The sequence below is a fragment of the Mauremys mutica genome, chromosome 6 (genome assembly GCF_020497125.1).
Source record: "Mauremys mutica isolate MM-2020 ecotype Southern chromosome 6, ASM2049712v1, whole genome shotgun sequence".
Classification (NCBI taxonomy): Eukaryota; Metazoa; Chordata; order Testudines; family Geoemydidae; genus Mauremys; species Mauremys mutica.
The window spans coordinates 50954843-50968447 of NC_059077.1; the positions used below are offsets into that span (position 1 = coordinate 50954843).

The 13605-nt window shown below is 37.8% G+C and overlaps 1 protein-coding gene across 1 annotated transcript in view; it reads right to left on the reverse strand.

Moving 5' to 3' along the window:
- EDIL3 (EGF like repeats and discoidin domains 3) overlaps window positions 1-13605 on the reverse strand; it is a 427756-nt gene that overhangs the window by 339849 nt on the left and 74302 nt on the right. The gene's annotated exons all lie outside the window — the stretch shown is intronic.

Consider the following 13605-nt stretch of genomic DNA (forward strand, 5'->3'; position numbering starts at 1 on the left):
TTTTACAAGTGCAGAAATAGATTTTTTTTAAATGCATACAAGAGTTTGTTTGCTCAACAAGGTGATACAGTCCAGGAACTGTTTAATCAGAAAAGAAAGGATGCAGCTCCCCAATGTGACTGATAGATATTACTGAAGGAGTGATTTTTGCTACTCCATATCCCTAATGCAGTTATGTTATACTCCTGCCAATAAAATCTTCTACCCCATAACACATTTTGCATGTGTGTGTGCATGCTTACATTAGAGCTGGCAAAAATCTGCTAAACAGTATTCACAAATATATTCATTTTGACTATATTTGTACTTCCTTTTGATTCAATATTCATAAACATTCATGTTAATCAAGCTTTGTTCCCACAAATGTTTAGATTCACAGAAATCAGGAACGGTTTGCGATTAAGAAATAATTCATAGGTTCATAGAGTTTAAGCCCAGAAAAGACCACTGACCTGTATATCACAAGCCATTAAATTTCACCCGTGTAACTGTGTATGGGCACAATAATTTTAGTAAAGCTTAGCATAACTTAAAGAAAGGCAACTAGCTGTGATATGAAGACTTCAGGAGATGGTGAATCCATCACTTCCCTTGATAGTTTGTTCCAGTGGTTATTTACCCTCAATGTTCAAAATTTCTAATTTAAATTTGTCAGGCTTCTGCTTTCAGTCATTGTTTCTTTTTATTTTTTTATATGCTATATTAAACAACCCTTTGCTACCTGGTATATTCTTCATGTAAGCTATTAATAAGTCACCAGTCAATCTTCTTTTTTGATAATCTAAACAGAATGAGTTCTTTATGTATCCCAGTGCAAGGCTGCCTGTTTTTTGAATCTGTCCTTGAATCACTTTTGTGGTTCTTTTTTGCATTTCCCCGACCCCCCTAATATTTCAATATCCTTTAAAAAATGTTGACACCAGAACTAGATTCAGTATTCTGCTATTGGTTTCACCAATGCAGTATACACAGGTAAAAATCACTTCTCTATTCCTATTCATTAGTTCTCTGTTTCTACATTCCATACATCTATTAACTCTTTTTGCCATAGCATGGCACTGGAAGCTCATAGTAAATTGTTTGTTCACTGGGATCCCTAAATCCTGTTCAGTCATTACTTTCTAGGATACCTCATTCTGTAAGTATGGCCTGCATTCTTAGCAATGAATAAGTATATAAAAGAGACAAAGAACAAGTGGAACATTTTGTGTACCATGAAGAACCAGTATGAAAGAATGGGATTATTGAAGATGACTTTAAAAAAAAAATCATAGTAGCTGCTACTACATTCAGAAAACTCTGCAAAGTTTGGAAGTCTAAAGACATTTTGATAAAAGCAAAAATCAGCATATAGGAGATAACTGTCATGCCAGTACTGCTGTATAGTTCAGAGCATTGGAGTATGAAGAAAGTTGACTAACAAAATATATTGACTGCAGAAAACAACTGGCAGAGGGGAATACTGAGAGTTTCGAGATGGCAGAAAATAAAAAAAATTATACAAAAATGGCTAAGGCACAAAATAAAAAAATCCAAGAATAGTGATTGTGATCATTTGGACATATGTCAAGAATGGACCTGTAGTGGGGTGGTCACCCGCTCCTGCCTGGAAGGGCTTAAGACAGCCTTGGAGAGGGTTGGGGCAGGGGGAAAAGCTGGGCTGGTTGGAGAAACAGCCTCAGCTGTGGCCACGCTCCAAACAGACCCAGCTGGCCCTATAAAGGCCAGGGAAGCCAGGACCAGAGACAGTCTCTCTCTGCCTTCAGAGAGAGAGGGGGGCCTGGCTGCTGGGAAGCTCAGGGTGCCTAGAGTGAGGCAGGGCTAAGAGCTTCAGGCTGGCAACTCTCCAGGCTGCAGGGCCTTCCTTGTCCAAAGCCCCATAGAGGCAGTGGGTTGGAGAGAGAGAGGCAGCAGGTCCAGACCCAACCTTGCCTATGATGAGTGGCTGACACTGAAGTCTGCCCCAGGGCGTGGGGGCTGGTGACTGGCAGTAGCCTATGACTGAGGCGAGATGGGGATAGGGGATGGGGGTTTCCCGGGGAGGGGAGACCCTGAGACAGCGGGGTATACTGCCAGGGGGCAGCACCCCAGATAAACAGGCACCAGAGTCCAGGAAGAGACACGGGGGCCAAGTGGCAGAGCGACACCGGCCTGCAGAGGGCAGTCTCTCCTGCAGAGGGCACTCTGGAGGCTGGATAGCTAATTCCGGAGACAACCAGCAGGAGGCGCCGCAGGGGTGAGTCCCTCACCGTTACAGGACCCAAAAAGGATACCATACAAGGCAATACATACTACAATGCAAGGAACTAGAAACAGAGGAAGACCAAGGATGCATTGGATAGAAACAGTAAAGAACAACATGAAACAAAAAAAGATTTAAAGATGAATGAAGCTGGCTGTGAAACAGTGGCCCACTAGTGGCTCGCTATCTGTGTCAGCAACTCTTGACAGGCCTGACACACTCACCACATCTAACACACTGTTGTCATGATATATGCCCAACGAGGCATGTAAGATATCACTGGAAAACTAACTCACAGTATGTACAGGCTGTGTACAAAATTATGAATGTGCTAGAATTATGTTCTTAAAATATATTTGGCAAGCCATGCATAGTCCAATCTGTCCTAGACAAAGGAACATGTATTTGCTTGGCTGACAAGCCTAATTGTCAGCCAGAGACAGTGAAAGAACATTTATATGAAAGGTAAACAAGATCATCAACCTAGCAAATAGGGGAGACAGCTTCTTAGCTATAAAGGCAGCAGATCTGAACCTCAGATGATAAGTAATTAAATCAATTAATTGTAAATAATATTACTACATTATAGAAGTGTATCAAGTGATGTCTTTTCTGAAAGCTAATGGTACCCAGGTGATTAATATCTTTGTGAACTGTATGTATTAACACTACATGAGAACATATGGATATTTAATGATATTATGCCTTAAAGTCTGTGACCAAACACAGGAGAAACAGGTTTTCTCCCAGACCAGAGAGAAGGCAGCTATCTACCTGTCTCAATGAAATTAAGCAAGGTGTGACCAAAACCAAGGGAAGCCGTTTACATATGAATCAACAGGGGAATGGGAAGTTCATAGCATGAAGTTATCCTGAGTCTGGGGACAAAACAGTGAGTCTGGGGAAATAATATAAGGAAAACAAAGAAGGCATCTTGGACAGACATGAGGGGCCAGAGCTCTTGCAAGCTGAGAAAGATGGGTCCGTCAGCCAAGGGGGTTGAAATCTCTGGGAAAGAAAAAGATTGGTAAGAAATCAAGCTTAAACCAAGGCTTTAGCTTGTTAAGTCTTAGCCACTAGAAAGTGTATTTTTACTTTTGTTTCCTTGTAACCCTTTTAAACTTTATTCCTTCTACTTGGTCACTTAAATAAATTAGCAGAAAGGACAAAGGTTATTTATTTTTACAATAAACCAGCTCAGTGCCGTGCTTGAAGGCAAAAGTGTATTTATCCCAGTTAAGTTAATAAGCTGCATTGTGCTTTTATCTCTTTAAAAGGAACAAATTAACCTTGTTATTTCTCTGACTGTTCCAGGAGAGGGGTGGGCACTTCAGGACAGATGGTTTGGGGGAAATTCAGGACTGGGAATGTGTTTGGGGTAACCCCTGCATAAGGTAAGTGGGTGACAGTGACTAGAGCTCGGTTGTTTTATTGTAGGCAGGCCGCTAGGGTCAGAGAGCTGACCCAGGGGTGTAAAGCACACAGACTCTAAGGATACTGCTTGCTTTTCTGCTGTCTTTTGGTGTCCAGGCTGTGAGCCACTGCAGTGGAGCACTCAAGAGACCCAGGGTTACAGGGCAGGCAGTGACACAAACCCTTATTGGTCTAGATTGCACCTCTGAAAATGACGGTGCTACAAGTAGAGTGACCAGATAGCAAGTGTGAAAAATTGGGACAGAGGATAGAGGGTAATAGGAGCCCATATAAAAAAAGCCCCAAATATCAGGACTGTCCCTATAAAAATCAAGACATATGGTCACCCTAGCTACAAGCCAAAAAAAGGTGGGAAAACTTCAGTTGTCCCCATCGTTGCTGCTGAGCCGATGGAAAGAAGAAGAAACGAAGATGTATGATTTTTCATTTAGCCATATTAAAATTATTTTTGTTTGAATGGGCTCAGTTTTTTCTGTATGATTGTCCTGTTTTCATCATTACAACCTAGTCCACCAATCTTGTGCAAGTTTTATCAGCAGTGATTTTATATTTACTTCCAAATCATTGATAAAAATATTGAATAGCTTCAGGCCTAGTAATGATTCCTGTGGAATACCACTAGAAACATCTCAAAATTGATAATGATTCCCTAGTGTAGCTACTATTTGAAAGCTACCAGTTTTTTAGATCCATTTAACATGTGCTCTCTTTGAAAAGTTGTCACTATACAATATAATCAGACTATCATGTGGTACAAAAGTCTGAGCAATGGATCCACAAAGAGGCTTTGCATTTCAGGCACCTAGAAAATCACTGGAACAACACTGTGCTGAGTTAGGCATCTGGACCCCCTATATGATTAGTGGGGACAAACATGTGCCTTAGAATATGATCCACAAAAGCCAGCATGCTAGGGAAGTAGCAAACTAAATTAGCCAATGGGAGATACCAACAAGAGATATGTCCCTAAGCCTTGCTTCTTCTCGCATAGATAGGCACCTAAATTCAGGCTGCAAGGAGACAGTGTAATTTGAGAACTTAACCAAACTAAACCGCAACTATTTTGGGTGTATTTAACTGTTATTAATTAAAAGCAGAACCATATAGCTAGGAATAACTGTTAGGGTTTTTATAGGTAAGGCCAAATTGCTGCAGTTGCATCTTTGCTAATTAGAATGGAAGAAGGAGAAAAAAGCTAAACCATAAAAATAAAAACAAGTAAGTAAATAGCGACCTTGGTTCTACGTGCCCCTGACATATACGTTTTATTGTTGTTATAACTAGAAATATTAAAAATGCTTTGCTAATAAAAAAGAGAAATTCGTTAAAACTAGAAGAATCTGTGACCCAATAAGAGTTCTCTGAGTTATGTGAAAGTTATCTATAAAAAATTAAATAGAAGTACATAACTCAAAGCAGTCCAAAAAGGCTTTTCTTTGGGCAAAAGGCTGACACCTCTACTCTCTATCAGCTGGACAAAAGGAGAGCCCCTGGAAACCCAGCTGGTGATCACTTGAAACCACCTCAGACTTTGGATAACTATGTTTGGGGTGCTCTGAACCTATAGCGTGCATGTGCGCATGTGTGTTTAAGACCTAATAAAAAGTAGGTTTAGGTAAAAACACTCTGATTTGTATCAATCATTTATCAGATGGAGGAGCTGTGTCTGACTGCAATCCACAAAGTGGAAGAAGATAGGCATACCTCTGCCTAACTCATCTGGGGTACCAGATCCAGTAGGCATGTTCAAGAGGTCACCTAGCTCTACAGAAAACAGCTGGGAGGGCAAGAAGAAGAATAGGAAGACTAGATTTTTACCCACTGGTTGGGGTACTCACCCAGGTTGAGGGAGTCCACTGGTTCAAGTCCCTGAAGAGTAAAAGGGATTTGAACAGGTGCCAAATAAATTTAGAAATCTACAGGGTTAGGTGGCAGCAGAGAGAGGATTTTGTGGATCACACTGGCATCTAAAACCTGGCTTAGGTACCTAAATCTGGGAGCGAGGCTCCTAAGTATCTTTGTGGTTCTAGGCCTGAATATACTACTTCTATGTGGCTACATTTTAAACTAAACTTGGAATTTTAAATAATTAAATCAGGTTTGTTTGATAAGATCTATTTTTCATAAAAACATGACTGGCTTTAATTATATTCCTATCCTTTAATTCTTTGTTCATTGGATTCTATATAATCTTTTCTATTTTATCTGGAATTGATATCAAGCTAATTTGCCTATAGTTACCTGGATCATCCCGTTTCCTCTTTTTGAATATTGTCATATCATTAGCACTCTTCCTGTCTTCTGGAATTTCCCTGGTATTCCAAGTTTTATTAAAATTTAACATTATATGGCCAGATTCCTTTAGGACTCCTGTGTGCAAGTTATCCAGACATGCAGATGTAAAAATGTTTATCCCTGTTATCTAACATCAGTTACTAATCCACGTGTGATAAAATTACATCATCCTGCTTCTTTCCAAATACAGAACAGAAATATTTATTGAATACTTTTGCTTTTTCTGGTTCATAAGCAATTTTACCATTTCCTTCTAGTAATGGGCATATAACATTGCTAGCATTTCTTTTGTTCCTAATATATTTAAACTCTCATTGTCCTTCGCTCTGCCAGCCATGGATTTTTCCCTGATGCCTTTAGGTATTCAAAACTGCAAAATGGATCAATATATGGGGCCATTTGACAGAAAGTCAGTCAGGAAGCATTTCATATGTAGTGCTCTAAGGGTTGCACTTCCCAAATGAATTCAAGTCTACATTTTAAAAGTTTGTGTGTACATTATATTTTATATATATATAGGAGACTCTGGTTTTATTAAAATTGCTGCAGTTGCTGCTATGCCCTCCCCCGCGTGTTACTGCTGCAAGCACTGATGTTTTGATGCCACCTCATTGGCTCTACCCATTTCACTTTGTCACAACTGTTTAAAATCTTCCACCTCTAACAGTCAGTCATCATCCACACAAGGTATTTCAGTTACCTCTGTGAACTCAGTGGTACTGCTTTTCCCATAATCTAATTCCCAATTTTTATCCAACTTTGTGGGAAGTAGATGTTACCAATCATTAGGGCATGCCAAAAACAAGAATTCCATTTTGCGGTGAGGGTGAAGTTTTGAAATTTGTTTTCATTCCGATCAGCATGAAAAGTTATACCATTGACATTCTTCATGAAAAAACCAGGAGTCAGAGAGACAGAGCAACCCCAGAATAACCAATAACCAAATGGTTAGGGCACTCACCTGGGATGTGGAAAACTCAATGTTCTTCCTCTGTCTCAATGAATATTTATTTATACAAAGAGGAACAGCTACAACAAGAGAAATTGAGAGAGAGGCTGAGTCTATAGCCAGGTGCTTAGCACTTTCACTTGAGATCTAGATTCAAGCTCCTGCTCCCAATCAAGCACAATGCCCTAGCCATTAGGTTATTGGCTGTTCTGGGAAGGATTCATCTTTGCTCCCCAAAATTCTATCTGGTCCTTAGAAAGTTCTGTCAAAACAGATACGATTCTGCCAAAAGTTTGTTTCCATGAATTGGCATTTTCCAATGAAAAAAATGTTTTGCCAAAAAATTCTCAACCAGCTTTATGAACCACATTCAAAATAATTTTTAGCTTATGAAGATGTGTGTCCTCTTATGAAAGGTGTGGAATAAGAATAGCCCTATAGCTGTCAGCTCAGATAAAGTGACCAGGTTAGGGTCACTCAGATGATGAAAATGTTGACATTTAGAGCTCTGGTCATGAATGCTTTATGCCCCTTCAATTTTTTCAGTGAAGCCCTTGGAAACATGTACAGATACAAGTTTAAGTTTGTTCATGTCTGACTCTGTTTTTTCTCTTAATGCTAAACTAACAAACTTTTGTACATGTACAGCTATTTTTAAAAATATATAAAATGTATTGTTTTCCCAAAAACCCTATAAAAGTAGCTAACCTAACAGAGTTTAATGGACAGATCTCAGAAATGAGAGCTAAGAACATTAGAATTTTAATCCCAGGTCTTCCACAATTCACTCAGTGGCTTTTGGCAACTCACAATCTCCCTGCACTTCAGTTTTCCCATTTCTATAATAGGGAAAAAGATACTGTCTGGCTAACCTCACAGAGGTGTCCTGAGGTTTGGTTAGTTCACACCTGTAAACCACTTTTAAAATGTAGACCCTTGTATTTTTGCTGAGCACTACAGCAACTGTACAGAAACAACTATGTGTATACAGTCGGTACTCAAAGAATTGACTCAATGTTTGCTCAATGAGTGGAAACTAAGAATATAAAAATTAAAAAGTATAATTTAGATTAGTATTTAAATAAAGTCAGACCAGAAACCATCTTATTGGACGGCATGTGCAACTTATTGCTTATGAAAGCAGTTCTGAATAAGAAAAGGGAAAGGAAGCAGAAGGAAAAAAAGAGCAAGACAGACTGGGAATAGGAGAGAAGAAAGAGATCAATTGGAAATCAGTGGTCTGCGGGTATCAGATGTTCAATGTGATGTGTTCTAATAGTAAACTTTATTTTAATTTAATTAACATCAATGTATCTTCTGCTCATCCAGCTAATTATTAAAGTGTCTAGTCTGTTTCAGTTAGAAGTTTATATCACACAATACAGGATAATTTCTCTGGAAGCTCAAAACAACCAAAAAAAACCAGTCTAGACAAATTAAATGTACTTTGATTACTTATTGTCTGATGGACAAGTTGCTGACCTGCACTTAAATATTGAGGATACATTGGCTGACCGGTGTGTCTTAAGTAAATCTGAAAATGAAACTGGTCTCCCATTTGAAAGAAGAAATGGATGGTTTGCCCACTTGATCTGCTATATTTCTCCATTTTTTTCTGGCTTTACGCTGTGAATTGCATCCTATGTTGCATTTCAGGTAGCATAAACATGGCTAGTTACTGATACGATATACCCAAAGTACTGTCTGAGATGCAATTGCTGTTCAGTGGCATTTAAAAGAGGACTATGGCAGTTCAAATATATACTCAGCAATATGTATAAATCCAAATAAAGCTAGGTAGAGAAGTGGTCGGGGATAGTATAGTCAGGAGAAGGAAACTGATTAAATAAATAGTTTTCAGTGAGCATATGAACACTTTTCACAGAGTGGTCGGGGCAAATTTGAAAGGGAGCACAGAGGCTATAGTTTAATAGGCTTATCATTTTAAAAGTTTCCTATGTAACTGTGCAATACTTTTACCATTACTCTATGATTTCCTCCCTCTCTTTCACTTCTGCTTTCATCTCCTGTTGTCTGATCCTGTCTTTAATTCGAGGAAGTTCTTCAGAGTAAGAGCTGTATCTTTAGGTGCATTTGTGTAGCACAATGCTCCCAACTCCCATGTGACTGAGGCATTTGATCACTACTGTAGTAAGAATAATTATTAAAAATAAAAGGGTAGTTTTCATTTTTCAATTTCATGTCAGATATGCTGGTCAGTCAATTTATCTGTGATTTCTAATTGCCAATAGAATCAATAGTTTGTCCGTAAGGCATGAACATGTAACACCAATGAGCTTAAGATTTTTTTTTTACTATTATTTTTTGAGGGATTCTCAGATACTATCATATTTTCTTACCAGACAAGATTGAGCCCTTAATTTTCTCTCCTTCCCTTTTTGTCACTATTTTCTCAAAGATCTAGACTGTCCTTGGACTTAAAAAAACAAAAAACAAAAAAAACACACATTCCTGGGCTGACATCACCCTTAGTAGCATATACAGGGTCAGATATGGCAAACACTCATGAATGCAAGTGACTTTCCTCACAGAAACTTCAGTGTGGCTGCTCATGTTAGTACGGTAACTCACATTAGCATTTGTAGGTTTGAGACATCTGTATATTAAAAAAAATTACTATGTTGCAAAATGGCCTTGTTCTGTAATCTGTACAAAACTCTTGAACCACACAAGCTTCACAGGATATAGAAGTGATTCCAACTTTTTGGCGGATAGCCACCACTCATGGGGTGGAACAAAGTCAACATCATTAAAATAGTATATGACTTTAGTATTTGTGATAGGGGCTGGGTGAAACTCAGAATTTCCAAAAATAAATAAATTAATTAACAGAAATTAGTTTAGAATCATAAAAGTCAAATTTTCCAGCAAAACAAAATTCTGAGTCTCTAATTTTGACGTTAAAACAATTAAAATTAGAGTTTAATAATTATTTCTAAATTAGTATAAAAGGTAATAGGTAATTGGTATTTTAATTGATATTCTAAATGGTAATTCATTTGATAACTGGTTTGGTAAACGGCACGTAGTTTGCTTATTTGTAACTGGCATTCTAACAGGTCATTTATAATTGGTATAATATAAAAGTATGAAAATTAAATAAAAAATATCAAATGAATTTCTAAATGAAATATAATTTCAAAAGAAAAATCAAAATGTCCATATTCTAGTCTGATAAGATCAAGACTGAATGTTCCAACCTTATTGAAATGCTTCATTTCCATTTTTTCTAAAATAAATTTGGTCAAAATAGACATTCCAATGAAATATTTCAATTCTGACAAATTGATAAATGCTCCTGGAAGGTGGTTGCAGAACCAGACTCAAAGTCCCTGAGTTTTTGGTTCTGTTCTTATAGGATTTTGTCCTTATACAAGTCTATGGGAATCGCTTCATCATGCTGATGTTTGTTTGACGTGATTATCAATCAGCAGGTGGCACATTCCTGACAGCTGAGTGTTATCTTGTTCTTTGGACTCTTCAGCCCTCCATGTGTGGGGGGCAGGCACTTGGGTGGATTCCGGCTTGCCCTGCAGGGTCATCCGGTTATCTCTGTGCTACGCATTCTTCGGCCATGGGAGATCACAGTTATAACTCTTAGGCTGGCACCTTTGATTTGCTAATTATTTATTTGCATCACACACATTCATCACATTCATCCTTTAAGTCACATCTTACACTTTTGTTTTACTACCTCCTCTTCCTTGATATCCTTATTTTACAATTCTATTTTCCACATGTGACAGACTTTCATCAATCTATTTAACCTTTTTAATACAATAGCAGAAAACAAGCAGGATAATAAACGAAGGGGGTAAGGGATTTCTGCAAGACCAATTTCAGAGGACAGTTGTTTTTACAACAACTCTTATCACCTTCTTGAACAGGTGAACCACCAATAAGTCTTCATTACTAACTAATGCCAAAAAAAAAAAAAATTATGTTGTTTTTTGTGATGTGGATACCAGCCCATTGGGAAGCAGAGTTAGACCACAAAACAGCCATCAGAGAACATTTGGTCATTACGGAATTGGGCAGGATGTGAATTTGTGCTCCTTACCCCAACCTCTATTATATCCAAACCCTACAGGCTTATATCAATTCAACTATCAAATTCATTCATGCACTCAACCCCAATCTGCTCCTTCCCTCCCTAAAGATAAAATTGTGACAGTTTCTGGCCTGCTCCCTGTATCCAAGTTACAGGTTTTAGACTTTTATTGTTTACTGATGGTATCCAGCAAGTCGTTCTGAGGGAATAGAGTACAGTACTTATAGTGCAAACAGTGATTAGAGAAGCCTTATTATTCCCAGCCAGTGAATATAAACGAGTTATTGCACCTAGATAAATAGATTGGCTTTGTCCCTAAAGGCTAATAGTGTGTGATCTTGACGAATAAAGTGACTAAAATAAAAATCTGATAAGTAGAAGAGAAAGGTAGATCCAAGGATTCAACATATTTCTTCCAAAATTGAGCTATTAATAACAACCTAGAGGCTAATTATGGAACTCCTCAACTATTTTTCCATGTATTTATTGGTCTCATTATGGGAATCATCTATTTTTTCAAAAATGTATTGAACTTACGCATTTACCATTGGAAGTTTTGGTACCTCTGTTTTTCTCTGAGCAGTTTTTGGTTTTTTAATTACTTGATTTTTTCCTATTTCTCTGTACACACAGGCTATCACTATTATTTATTTATGTTGTAGTGCCTAGGAGCACAAGTCATGGACCAGGATGCCATTGTGTTGGGTGCTATAGAAACACATATTTTTAAGGTTTTGATACAGTGAGCTGGTCACCACAGAGAGCCTCAGACTCTCCCTTTACCAGCCTGGCACAATTCCCCTGCCAGGCCCAAGGTGGGCTTTCAACCTCTTGTTCATTTCAGGCCAACACCTCCTTTCCATTTTATACTCTCTTCCTCCCAAAACCCAAGGAAGAGCTGCTGTTTTGCACAAACCCTGTAACCAAAGTGACAGATGGTATTCTCTGATTACACGTTATCATTACCAGCAAAAAAGAAGAGTGAAAATAGGGAGTAATGCAGAACATCCTGAATGGTGAAAATGTTATTTGCATGACACTTGCAGCTCCCACAGATTTAGGGCCTAATCCTGCTGCTAAATGAATTGAAAGGCAAAACTCCCAGTGACTTCCATGGAGCAAGATCAGACCCTTAATGCCCAAAAGGTTGTGATTGAACTTAACCCTATATCTCCCAAGTCTCAGCTATTGGCAAGGCCATCAGTCTAGATTCAAGTACCAAATTCTGCCTTCAGTTACATTAGTGTAAATCCAGTCACTCCATAAAGTCAGTAGTTATTCCCAATTGACATTGTTGTCACTGAGTGTAGAATTTGGCTAATTCCTTCTATTATTCAATACATTTTTTTTATGATATATCTCAGGATTTTTAAACTCTCTCTTTTTAGGTTTTATTTTCTGATGTTGGTATTTATTTGAATTTTCTCTATTTTCTTCTTGTAATTTGAGCCAGGTTGTAATTGTTTTTAAATTTATTTGCCATAAATTTTATTATTTCTTAGTGTCTCAGCCCCAATTTATATTTGTCTGAACCAATTTTAAGTTGACAGTGAATAAAAGCCTGTCTTCCACTTTGAGTAAAATTTTTTGTGATCGCCCTCTCTTTTCATTTATCCATCACTTTATTTTCTTGGTAAGTAGTTTTGCATAGTTATTTGACAATCATATTAGGGTAGCTGAAGAAGCATTTCTAAAAACCCTTGACTATTAAAGGGTGTAGAATGATAGCATATAATCCATGTGTCACTACCTATCATGATTGCTGGATTACTAAATCATACATTGCCACTGTGGTATCCACCAACCGTGCCACTGTGGTATCCACTAACCCTGTCTAATCAAATACCCCAAATATATGTACGGTTATCTGGAGAGTCTAGGCAAAATAAAATAAAATAAATAAGCAAGCAAGCAGCTTTTTCTTAACCCCTTACTTGCTTTCAGAATATTCTCAGTTTTCTTCCTAGGGAAAATTCATTCCAATAATGGACAAGAATATATGGTGAACGTCACTCCTACATTATTCAGGAGTGATTAATTTAAAAGGGTAACTTTAATTTCAAAGGAGCAGGAGATTATGAGGTTGCAGGAAACGTCACATTAAACAAAACAACGGTTGGAGTTTAACATTCTTTCTTTTCAAGGCTGCACTGATGGAAGATCCAGACTGATGAAAACAATACAAGACGAATATTTACCTTCACATTTTTTTGTGGCAAGCTCCAGGCAAGCTGGAACATTAACTTTTGCTATTTTTTGTACTTTTAATAAGTGTCCAAACTGTTTAATTATTAAAAGCCATCAACAAGGCAGCACAATAGGAAGTGTCTTAAGTATTCAAAGGAAGATCAAAGACACTACAGTACTGGCAGTACGTACTAAACTCTTTTCTTTGAGCAAGCTATAAATAAGTGTTGGTGAGCTAAATTTCAGTGCCTCCTTTGTAGATAATGAAACGAAGACAACATGTATTGCATTTCCCATATAAAAGACATTGTCATGTCAACTGAAAAATATTATGTAGGTGGAAGAAAAGCAAGAGAGAAAAAAAATACAGTATTTAGCTTGCCTTCTGGGCAATAGCGGAGACCTTTTTGGTGACCTTAAAAATCA